This window comes from Gavialis gangeticus, unplaced genomic scaffold (assembly GCF_001723915.1).
Source record: "Gavialis gangeticus isolate Ggan-Ray unplaced genomic scaffold, GavGan_comp1, whole genome shotgun sequence".
Classification (NCBI taxonomy): domain Eukaryota; kingdom Metazoa; phylum Chordata; order Crocodylia; family Gavialidae; genus Gavialis; species Gavialis gangeticus.
In genome coordinates this window covers 71,944,130-71,955,707 of record NW_017728993.1, presented here as the reverse complement: position 1 = coordinate 71,955,707, position 11,578 = coordinate 71,944,130, and the positions used below count along the sequence as shown (strand labels likewise).

The following is an 11,578-nucleotide window of genomic DNA, read 5'->3' as shown; positions in this document are numbered from 1 at the left end:
ATGTGTATGCAAGCCTGTGTGTTTGAGTGTGTGCCTATGGTATGTACAGGTGAGTGAGAGGATCTGAAAGTGTGTGTGAGCATGAGAGTGTATATGTGTAAGTGAGTAAGAGGGTGCACATATGAGTGTGAGAATGTGAGCTTTTGAGTGTGTGCATGCCTATGAGTGATAGCGTTTGAGAGTGAGTGTGTGAGGGAGTGTATGTCTGAGTGAAAGTGTGAGTGAGAGTGTGTGAGTATAAGTGTGTGTGTGAGCATGTAAGCATGTCTTTGAGCATGTGTGTGGCTGTGTGTGTGTGTGTGTGTGTGTGTGTGTATGAACTGTGTCTCCCCCTCCCCTAGCTCAGCACCTTGCTGCCCCCAGGGCTCTATGGAGACCCAACCCAATGGCCTGAGGTGGAACTGGGGGTTGGGGAGTAGCTTGATGCACACACACCCCTGCACAAACACAGTTATACACACACATATGTGCACATGCAGATTCTTGTATACACATACACACACTCACAGAGGCTTGTACGCACCCACACTACTTGCTTATAAATATTTGATCCCCCAGGTATATGCACATACCTCTTTAAATGAACACCACCCCCTTATGCATACACACATCCCCTTGTACACACACAGTTGTACACACACACAACTATATAGGCACATACAGCCCCTTGCATACAAACACACTCCTTTATATAGGCACACAAAGACTTGTACTCACACAGTTGTATACACATACATATATGTACACAAACACACTTGTACACACACATATACAGGCTCCTATGCACACAGATACCCACACCTCTGCATACACATATCTTTGTACATACATATATACACACCCTTGTGTATAAACACACCCCTTTGTACACTCAGAAACACATGTGCCTTTGTAGGCAGACAACTGTACACATAAAATAGTATATACACTCACCCTTGTGTACAAATATGCTCCTTTGTATGTACACATGAACACCTGATCACACATATCCATTCAAGCACACATGATTGCACACACACACACATAGGTTTGTACCCATGGAGTCCCCACACCCTTGCATACACATATCTTTGTACACATACACACCCTTTGTAGACAAACACACCCCTTTGTACGTACTCACGTATACCCTTGTACACACATACACATGTACCCTTATATGCACACGATGGTGCACACACAATTGTATATACATACATGTATCCTTGTATACAAACACAACCCTTTGTACAGGCACACACACCCTTGTACACACACATGCATTTGTGAATACACACACCATCTTGCAGACATGCACACACTCCCCCCTTGTATATAAACACACATACATGCACACAAACGCACACACACAACCCAACGGTCCATGACCAGCTCCAGCCAACGCCAGCCCCTGGCATATCATTAATCCTCAGCCAAATACAACCACCTGGCTCTGACTCAGCACCGGGAGCTGGGACAGACTGAGCCCCAGGGACGGATGGACAGACGGACACACACACCCACACACATAGAGGGAAGACTGTCTGTCTTTCCATAAAATGGGGGCAATGTCTCCCTGTCAATCACACAACTGCACACGTTTCCATACAACTGGGGCAGCATCTATCTCACACACATCCCCGTACATACACAACCACACACATTTCCATACAACAGGGACAGTGTCACCCCCCCCCCCACTAAGTGAGAAGAAAAACCCAGCCTTGAACCTGGAGCTCCCCACTCCCCACTTCAAGCCATCCCAGTCCCCTCCCACCCCACAGCCTACATGCCCAGCTCCACTCTGCCCTAGTGGTGCTGGAGCCAGGCCCTCCTGGACGGATGTTGGATTCAGGGTCAGGCTCTCACTGGAGACCTGGCCCTGAGAGCTTGTGGGAAGGATCCCCGCGCTTCAAAACACGACCATCACACCTCCAGCCTGTTGTGAGGAGTGGGACCTGCCTCCTGCATGCCTGGAGCCCTGTGTTGGCCCCCAGGGTAAGGTAGGCTGGTGAGACTGGCTCCCCATCCCAATGTGTCTCCTTCAAGGAACCCAGGTTTGTGGGGGTGTTAAGAAGGGCCTGGGGGGAGTCCCTGTGTCCTTTGCCCACATCCCGGCCCTCACCTACGGTATGGGGAGGCTGGGATTCAGCCTTCCTCAGCCTGAGCAGTCTTAAAGTCCCCACTCCCACCATCCCCATGCCTCAGAGCTCTTGACGGGGCTGGAGGGTAGGGAAAGGCCTTGCTGGAAGTGGGGTCTTCCAGGATGGATGGATGGAGAACGAGACCTGAAAATGGATGGGTGAAGGGATAGACGGAGGGACAGATAGTTGGATAGCTAGGTTGATGGCTGGAGGCAGAGAGATTAATGACACAAGTTAACAACATTAATGCATCTGAATATGTGTGTGTGTGCGTTTGTACATGTGTTTCTGTGTGCATATGTGTACCCAAGAGGGCCTTACACTCCCAAGGCAACACATACACACCTCCCCTGGTGAGCAATCGTTCGGAGCAGCATTACCCAACCATAGCATTTGCTATGACCTTGTTTAGAAGGAACGAGGACTTTGATGGATACTTCAACACTGTAATGGCAATGTTAGGTGCCTGGACAAGACTTCGGTTGAAACCGAACAGCATCTAGTCCAGCAGTCCTCAGCCTTTTAAGACTCAAGGCAATGCAATTAAGACTCAAGGCACCTTTATAAAATGCCAGCTCTTTGCTTTCGCTTATTTTTGGCTACAGAAAAATACTAGATTCTTCTGGTGCAAAGACCTCAGAAAGGCCACAACAGGTCAGAATGGTTTTGACACTGTGGGTTCCTCTCTGAAATCTCTGGGTTTGTCTGGTGAGTCCTGTTTGCACACCTAACCATGCTAACATTGCCTGGCAACCCGTGGCACCCTTGGAAGGATCTCCAGGACCCCTGGCTGAGAACCACAGACTCCTAGAGAAGCTGGGTTAGAGAGGACCGCATCTAGCCCAGCCCCCTGCCTGAGGCAGGATCACCCCTATGCAAGCCTTCCTATATAAATCCATCTTCTAAACTATTCGTAAGACCACTATCAAACCTAACACAACACAAGACATCACACCTGACCCTGCCACAGGGAAAGCACCACTGTTGTGGTGTCTTACTTCTATAAAAGGTTGTAACTATATACTCAAGAGATCCCAGGTAGGGGCCGCGCGCCTTGGTGCAGAAAAAGGCAAAACCTCCCCACGGTCCATCTGAACATGGGGTAAAGTCCCTTCGTGATCTCAGATATGGCATCTGGCTAACCCTGAGTGGAGAGGCTCTTGCCAGGAGCCTCCAGCTTTATTACCCAACAGGAGCTCTAGCATGACCCAATCAAAATCCCCACCCTTGGCTGCAGCCAACACCCAGTGCCTCTGAGGAACAGTTAGAAACACTCTGACACATGTAGCAGAAAGGGGGACAGGGAGGAACTAGCAGAGCCCAGAAGCCTGGGAAATACCCATAGTAAAGCATAAGCACACCTACACCTACATCATCCCCAACTAGTGGCTGTCCAATGTCTTCTTCAACACCTCCAGTGATGGAAAACCCATACCTTCCCTAGGCATCTATTCCACTACCTCCCTGCCCTAACAAGTTCTTCCTGAGATCCAATCTAAACCAACTTGGCTGCAACTTCAAGCCTTTGTTGCATGTCCTGCTTCCTGCAGCAAAACAGAAAAGGTGTATGCACTGATCTAGGCCTTGGACTCCCTGGAAAAGTGAGCTTGAAGCCTCCCCCTGCTGCCACAATCTTAGGAGGGGAAAGTATGTTTCAAACCCTCTCCTTCACCCCTTTTTGCTTGGGGAAAATTAGTTTCAGACCCTGGTCCCTACTCTTTTTTTTGTTGTAGATGTTTCTCATTCTCCTCTTTCTTCTTGCTGGCTAAAAAAGTGAATTTCAAATCCCGCCCACACACCTCCTGCCTGGGCAAAGATCGGTTACAAATCCCGGCATATCCTAGCCTTTCAGTTTACATAAATATGTCCCTTGTCTGCATGAAATCGCGTTATGTGGATCAAAACTCCTGGCTTGAGTCAAGGGAGTCTGATTTTGCTTCCCTTGGAATTTCCCTGCAGTTTATGAAGTGAGGATGGGAGTCCTTATAGCAGTGAGTCTATTCTATTCTATTCTATTCTATTCTATTCTGTTCTAATGAAATGTAATGTATTTGGTTGCAATGCAATGCAATGCAACGTACATTGTATCATAATATATCATATGTATCACTTGTAATATATTCTACTGCATTTTATTACGGTTTATTATTTAAATTGTGCCATATAATATTGCACTACGTATAGCTAAAATATATGTTATTTATCTATGATATCATATATTTATTACTTGAAATATTCTATTGTATTGCATTACTACTATACTGTATTTTATTATATACTGTATCATATAATGTCATATTCGTTACTTGTAATCTATTCTATTTTATTACGGTTTATCATTTGAATTGTATCGTATCATATTGCATTACCCATCAAACTGTCTGTAGTATTATATTATATTTCATAATGTTATAGTACAATATATTACATTACACCTTATATTGTATCATATGTATTATTGGTAATATATTCTATTTTATTATGGTTTAATTGCATTATACATTGTATCTATCGTATGGTATTTATTACTTGTATTATTATACTATACTATATTATATTATACATTGTATCATATTGTATCATATTTATTACTTGTAATATATTCTATTATAGTATATGATGGGTTATTATTTGACTTGTTTCATATTGTTATGTTATGTTATGTTATGTTATGTTATGTTATGTTTCTCCATGATGATGATGATGATGATGATGGTGGGGGTATATCACTGCAGACTGGTGGGCAGAGCATAGGCTGGATACCAGGACACCTGGGTCCTATCCCTGGCTCTGTGACTGGCTGGGGACTACGACTATGACTTGCAACACATGTGGTGACTACTGTATTTAACCACATACCACAACCCCCTGAAGAAGACACCTACCTTTGTTTTGGGAAGTACAAATGAAGCAGGGGGAAAAAAAGAGGGATTTCTTTTCCTTTTAACCAAACCATTACAGTTCCCTCATTCAAGGCATGCAGTTTAATTTTCAATTGCTAGTTTTGAGGGGAAAGGTTAGTGGAGTATGTAAATAAATAAGGTGTCATATCTAAACATATATATAAACAAATATGTTTTGATTAATAATCTATAATCATGCATGCAATCACGTATATGATTTATATGAATAATGCACCTCGCATATATAGCCATACGTGCATATTTTAACAATATGGAGCCATAGATGCATGTGTGTGTATGTATGTGTGTACAAACGTATGTTTATACTATATGGGTGTGTATATGTGTTTTAGTATGCATGTGTTTGTGTGTGTGTGTGTGTGTACAGGTGTGTGTATATATATTTGTATGTGTGTATGTACATATGTCTATATGTGTGTGTATCTATATGAATATGTGTATATATATGTTTGGATACATATATGTGTCTATATGCATGTGTGTATATATGTGTGTGTGTGTGTTTGTGTATCTGGAGATATGTGTGTATATGTGTATTTATGATTTATAACAACAATGATGTCAATATTATTGAAACTTGTTTGTTTTTAATCACAAACTTTGGTGTGTAATTCTATGATCTCTAGCAAAATTGCCTTCATTATTATAGTTTTGATAAGGATAATGATGATTCTGATTATTATTTTGATTTGAATCCTGCTCTATTCAGAAGGCCTGAGTTACCTACTAATTACTATCGCAGTTATTATTTTGAGTAAACTGTGAATATCTAAAATATATAATTAATCACAGCTTTGTGCATATCATTAATATATAACTTAAATACATGCTCACATCAGTGTGTGTGTATTAAGAATATATTCTAAGAATGCTAATACTATTATGGAAACATTTTATTATACTACACTATATTACATTATAAATTGCATCATATCATACCATATTCATTACTTGTCATATATTCCATTATATTTATTATTTGACTGTGTGGGTAATACAAAAATCTTTTCCCAAACTGCCTTCATAATTAGTGGTATTCTTGTGTTATCTGCTTTACTGTAATCCACAATAAAAAAAGCAGCAGTGCTAACACTGATTTGCATAATTGCTCTGCCTCTGCTATTTATGACCACATGTATCACCTCAAACATCAGAGAAGATATAATTACTTATCTTCACTCCCTCTAGTGACTAGCTGTTATTTTTAATTTTTTTTTTTACCTCTCACAGCAACAGCGATAGATCTTGCCATTCTCCATTGTTTAAATGTCGAATTGTCCATTGCTGGGTATTAGTTTCTCTCTTTTGCTAATGGCCATGGGGCCTTGGCATTACGAGGTCTTTCCCATGGTTAATTATCACCCACTATAATTCTTCGTGTCCATCCAGGCCGAGTCACGTTACCTGCTAATGCGATTTCAATGGCCGGGAGTGATCGATTCACTGTTATTATGGTTCACAGGCTGCATAGATGATGAGTCTCACCCGTGTAAACTCGTGGAGCAGCTGGCTGAAGGGGAAGGGTCTCATGGGAGAGAGAGGGGTCGGAGACAGTGAAGGTTTGAAAGCAGGACGAGGAGGAAACCATTTGGAGACAGCCCCTGAACGGGGCGGGTTAAAAATGGCTCAGGTCAGAGCTTATACCTGGCGCCTGCCGAACCTTTCTGAGACGGCTGCAAACTTCGGTGCCTGGAGCCAGACCTGAAATAGTCCCCATCGGATTCCGATCTCGGGCCTACGCCGGCCTCGCTGAGAGCAAGGAGCACCCCAGGGATCACTCTGGGTTTACTCGGAGGTCAACGACTTCAGGATCCCGCCTGGTGGCCCTGGGGGTCGCTCTGGATTTCTACCAAGGTCACGGAGAGAACGGGCCTCATGCCATTGACGCCCACCAAGTTAAGAGACGAGAAAATCAGAGATGGGAGATCCCCTTTTCCTTCCCCTCCATCGCCTCCCCTTCCCCTCTCCCACCCCGTGGAAAATGCATCCCAAGCGACTTACCTTCTCTGACCTTCCTTGCTTTTCTTATGGGGAAATATAATCCACGGGAGAAAGAGAAAAGTCCCCGAGACAGGAGCCCAGCTTTCAAGCCACTTGGTAAATCCAGTTTCGGAGCCAGGGAGTGCAGTCTGCCCAGCAGCGAGTCTTCGAGGACTGGCACCCACAAAGCCCAGCCCTCCAAATCCAAGCAGTTCTGCACAATAAAAGAGAGAGAGAAAGAAACCAGCAGCTTTTTTTTTTTTTTTTTTTTGGCGTGTCCCTGCAAAAGAGTCCAGTTCTGAAGGCTTCTGCTTTTCCCCCTGATCTCATCCTCCACCAGCCCCAGGATTTGCATAAACTTGTTTCTCCGGGAGCTGGGATTCGCTGGCAAAGTGTAGGCAAAGAGCCCAGACCTCCCTCCCCCTTGCCGCCTCCTCCTCTTCTCAGCTGTTCGCCAGAGTTTTTCCCAAGAGGGGCCTCTCAGCCTCATTGTGCCTGGCTGGGCTGCCATCAGGCACAGAGAAAAGGAAGGCAGAAGGGGGAGATGGGGGCGGGAGGGCTGCCTCAGAAATCACAGCTGAAAAATTCCCCGCTTCCCTGTTTCTAGCTCAAGACCTGCAAGAAGAGGCCTGTCCCTTCTCACCTGCTCCCACTCAGGGTGGAGAAGTATTAAGGGGTTGCCAGTCTCTGCCAGGCACAAGAAATCCACCGTCTTCCTCTCCTGGGCTAGGGTAAAAAGTGAGTTTTAAGTCTCCTCATACACGCGTCTTTGTCCAGCTGAGAGGGGGAAAAAAGTGAGTTGTAACCCCCCCACCCCACCCTGCCTCCATCCAGACTCATGCTAGGATAAAATGAGGTTTAAACCCCACCTTGGTACCAAGGGAACTGTGTCTGTCAACTCCCCTTTCCTGGGAAGGGGGAGTGAGGAAAGAAGACTCCTACTAGGATAAAATAAGTTTCAAATCCCCCCCACTTTGGTGCTAAGGGGAACATGTGCTTCAAATCCCCAGTGCTATGGGGGGCGGGGAAGTGACTTGCAACCCCCCTCCAGACTCATACTAGGATAACATGAGTTTCAAATCCTCTCCTTTGGCACTAAGGGAAATGTGAGAGAGGCACAACATGCACGCAGACACGCACACGTTCATACACAGGGCCACGCATACACATACACACGCATGCACCCCACCAGCTAAACGTCCCCCAGAAGCTAAAAGTCCCCCACAAGCTAAACACTCACAGGCCCACAAGCCATGGGGGGGGAGGGCACCAGATTGTTGACCGGGGTGGGGGGGTCTCCCCCCAGTGCCCGATCACCAATGGGGGGGTGGTCCCCCAGCAGCCGATCACTAAGCCAGTGGCAAAGCCAGAAGTGCCCTTCCGGTTTCACAGCTGGTGCTTCCAGGGGGTGCACGGCCAATCTCAGGGGGCTCACCCCCTATGCGTCGCCGATCCTAGAAGCTGAACATACACATGCACATATACCCGCTCCTACAAACATATTTACACCCCCGCAAGCTAAACACACACACCCCCAGCTAAAAATGACCCCCCCACACACACACTCAAGCTAAACACACACACACCCACGAGCTAAAAGAACTCCATTTCACCTCCTCACAGCCCTGCCTTGATAAAGCTAGTTACAAGGTCCCTCCCCTACCCTCACACGCTTGCAGCTTAAAGAAAAATCGTTTCAAGTCCCCTGCACACTCCAACCCCTGCTTCTCATTAGCCCCCTTGGCCTCTGCTGTCCCCAAATCCCTCTCATTCAGGACGCCCAGTCCCCAATCCCAGTGGTGGTCTGGGACCCAGAGGCCTTCAGGCCTGGGTTTTGACCTTTGTACTTAGCATAAGCTGAGTGCTTAGCTTGAATTGTGGTCAAGACATGCAGCCGGTGAAAGGATCAGATGGAAAATACTGTTCCTGACTTTATACAAATTGGGGAGCTGGCTACCTAAATTGAATAAATTGCTTCTTGGCCTCTTGTCAGCTCAGATCAAGTGTAGCCTGGGCAAAAGAGCAGCAGTCAGAGCAAAAAAACCTACCCCTACCTAGGAATGAAAAAATTACTTCAGAATAGAAAATTTCAGTTGAGGGTAACCATATTTGGCAAACAGAAGCAAAATTATTAATATGCATTAGGAGGGAGACTTAAGCTCTTTTTGTGTACGGGCACCCCTTGCTTTATGCGGGTTCTGTATGTGCGAATTCGCTCTTATGCGATGACCCTTTTTATACCAAAAAATTGTTATATGCAAGGTAAAGTCACGCTTATGCGATTAGTGTGGTGGAGTTGCTTTGTGCGATGCGCACCAAAATACCGTCTCCTGTGTGGATCTGTGCTCCTCACTCAATGTCTGCAACATGTGTTTCTCATCCTCATTACAATAGTGCCCAATGCTTGTGGGTACTGTGTGCTACTGGTGAGCCCCAAAAATGTCTTGTAAAAGTGGTAGAAATGGGCCTGGAGGTCAGTTCTGTTGAGGTCTTGGAAGTATTCCTATTTGTTACATCGTAAAATGGGTTCCCTTTATGTGAATTCGAGTTATGCCTCGTTTTCCAGGAACACATGTACTGCATAAAGCGAGGGAATTAAGAAATGCAAAGGTATCTGGTATATAAAGAGCTGTGAGAGAGCGTACCCTTTGCAGCCTGCTCTTAAAGGACCCAGTCACCAATCCAAGACTCAGAACTCAGATGAAGGAGTCAGGAACCCTGGACAAGACTTCACAGACCGGCCATCCAGTGATGTTGAGTTTGTTATAGCTCGGTGTGGTGAGCATGCTGTTCAGCTTTTGACTAACTAAGGTATTAGAACTGTGACTGCTGAGGATACCTAAGGACAACCGTGTCTTAGTCTCCACACCTGGTAAAAAGACCTGCAGAAGTCATTGGATTAACAAGTAAGAGATGAATTTCCCACTCGGCTGCCTTGCTGTAGATTGGAGATCCCCTCTCTCCACAGTCCACCACCAGAAGGGAGGACTTAAAAGTCCCATTTTTTAAACTGGGAACTGAGGGAGTTTCACTCTCCCCCTGCCCCCCTCATTCTGATGGACGAGGAGAAGGAAGAGGCGAGTCAGCTTCAATTTTTAACCAGCAGATCCCTTTAGACTCCCTGGACAACTGAGTTTCGAGGCCCCCTCCCTGCTGCTCCCCCAATGGAAAAAAAAGTTCATTTCAAACTGCTTTTTCCCTTGGGAAAAACCCGATTTGGACGCTGCACCCCTTCCTCTTTTCCTTTTCCCTGTGCAAATGTTAAGTCCTCCCCTCTCCTCTTCTTGGTGGCTAAAAAATGGGATGCTCAAATCAGCTAGTCAGTCCTCAGTCTGTACCGGTGCATGGGATTGTACCATCCCAAGTGCAGGACTTTGCCCTTCTTTTTGAACCTCATGAGATTTTTTTTTTCCTCTCATTTGTCAAGGCTACTCTGAATCCTAGCTCTACCCTCCAATGTATCTACTACTCCTCCCAGCCTGGTGTCCTCTGCAAACTTGCTGAGGGTGCACTCTGTCTCATCTTCCAGGTCACTGATAAAGACACTGAACAAAACTGGCCCCAGGACTGACCCCTGGGGCACTCCACTTGATATCGGCTGCCAACTAGACATCTAGTCATTGATTACTACCTTCTGAGGCTGGTGATCCAGCCAGTTTGCTATCTACTTCATAGTCCATTCATCTAACCTGTACTGCATTAGCTTGCTTGTGAGAATGTTGTGGGAGACCGTATCAAAAGTCAGGGTACATCACATCCACTGTTCTCCCCACACCCACAGAACCAGTCATCTCATCATAACAGGTGGGTCAGGTATGACTTGTCCTTGGTGAATCCATGCTGACTGTTAAATGGAAACTAGAAGCTTTACTAACATACTAGGCACCTAGCGCTATGATATTCAGCTTAAGAGCAAAGCAAAAACAAGTCGGGCTTTATAGGAATGTGTGCAAATTAGTTAGATGTTATATAAAGTTTAAAAATACACAACAAACTAGCCAAAAATCATCAAAAGAAATTGTTTCATTAATCCTGTAGCCAACATAGTTAATTGTGCATCCCTTGTTCAGATGTATAAAGTACAAACTAGCCAGAGTATCTTGACTGCGTCTAACACTTCACTGTCAGTCAGCTCCACACCTGAGTTAATATTCACATAAGTTCATATGACCACACCTGAGATAAGACTTTAGGCAAAAGCTATAAACAGTCTGCAGGGCTGTGAAATAGGAGAGAGACATTAAGAGGAATGGCTCACAGACAGCAGCATTGAAGAAGGAAGGATGGCTTGAATAGTAGAACAACAAGACCACTGAAAAAGTGAGAGGGTCATTCACACCTATGGAGCAGTGAGAGATTAGCAGGAACTAGGAAGATGCTAATGAGCCACAAAGTCAATGGATTCTCTCATTACTGCCAGAATAGAAATGCCCCTGCCCCTCCAGACAGATGGTTTAAAAACTTGGGTGGAGCAGGAATCAAAGGTTGGAGAGAGACCCTGTGTGTGTGTGTGTGTGTGTGTGTGTGTGTGTGTGTGTGTGTGTGTGTGTG

General features: G+C 45.2%; 2 protein-coding genes and 1 long non-coding RNA gene across 4 annotated transcripts in view; 1 reads left to right on the top strand and 2 right to left on the bottom strand.

Annotated features, from left to right (window-relative positions):
* DDR1 (discoidin domain receptor tyrosine kinase 1) overlaps window positions 1-7,344 on the bottom strand; it is a 76,243-nt gene extending 68,899 nt beyond the window's left edge. For both annotated transcript variants that reach the window (XM_019502006.1, XM_019502007.1), the window contains exon 1: window positions 7,049-7,344. The gene's annotated coding sequence lies outside the window, so the exon portion shown is untranslated. The remainder of the gene's footprint in view (window positions 1-7,048) is intronic.
* The window catches only part of DDR2 (discoidin domain receptor tyrosine kinase 2), a 247,325-nt gene that overhangs the window by 126,917 nt on the left and 108,830 nt on the right, over window positions 1-11,578 (bottom strand). The window lies entirely within an intron of this gene.
* Window positions 7,680-10,149, top strand: LOC109287067. Its single transcript, XR_002094756.1, has 2 exons — window positions 7,680-7,765; window positions 9,594-10,149. It is a non-coding gene; the product is annotated as an uncharacterized LOC109287067 (long non-coding RNA).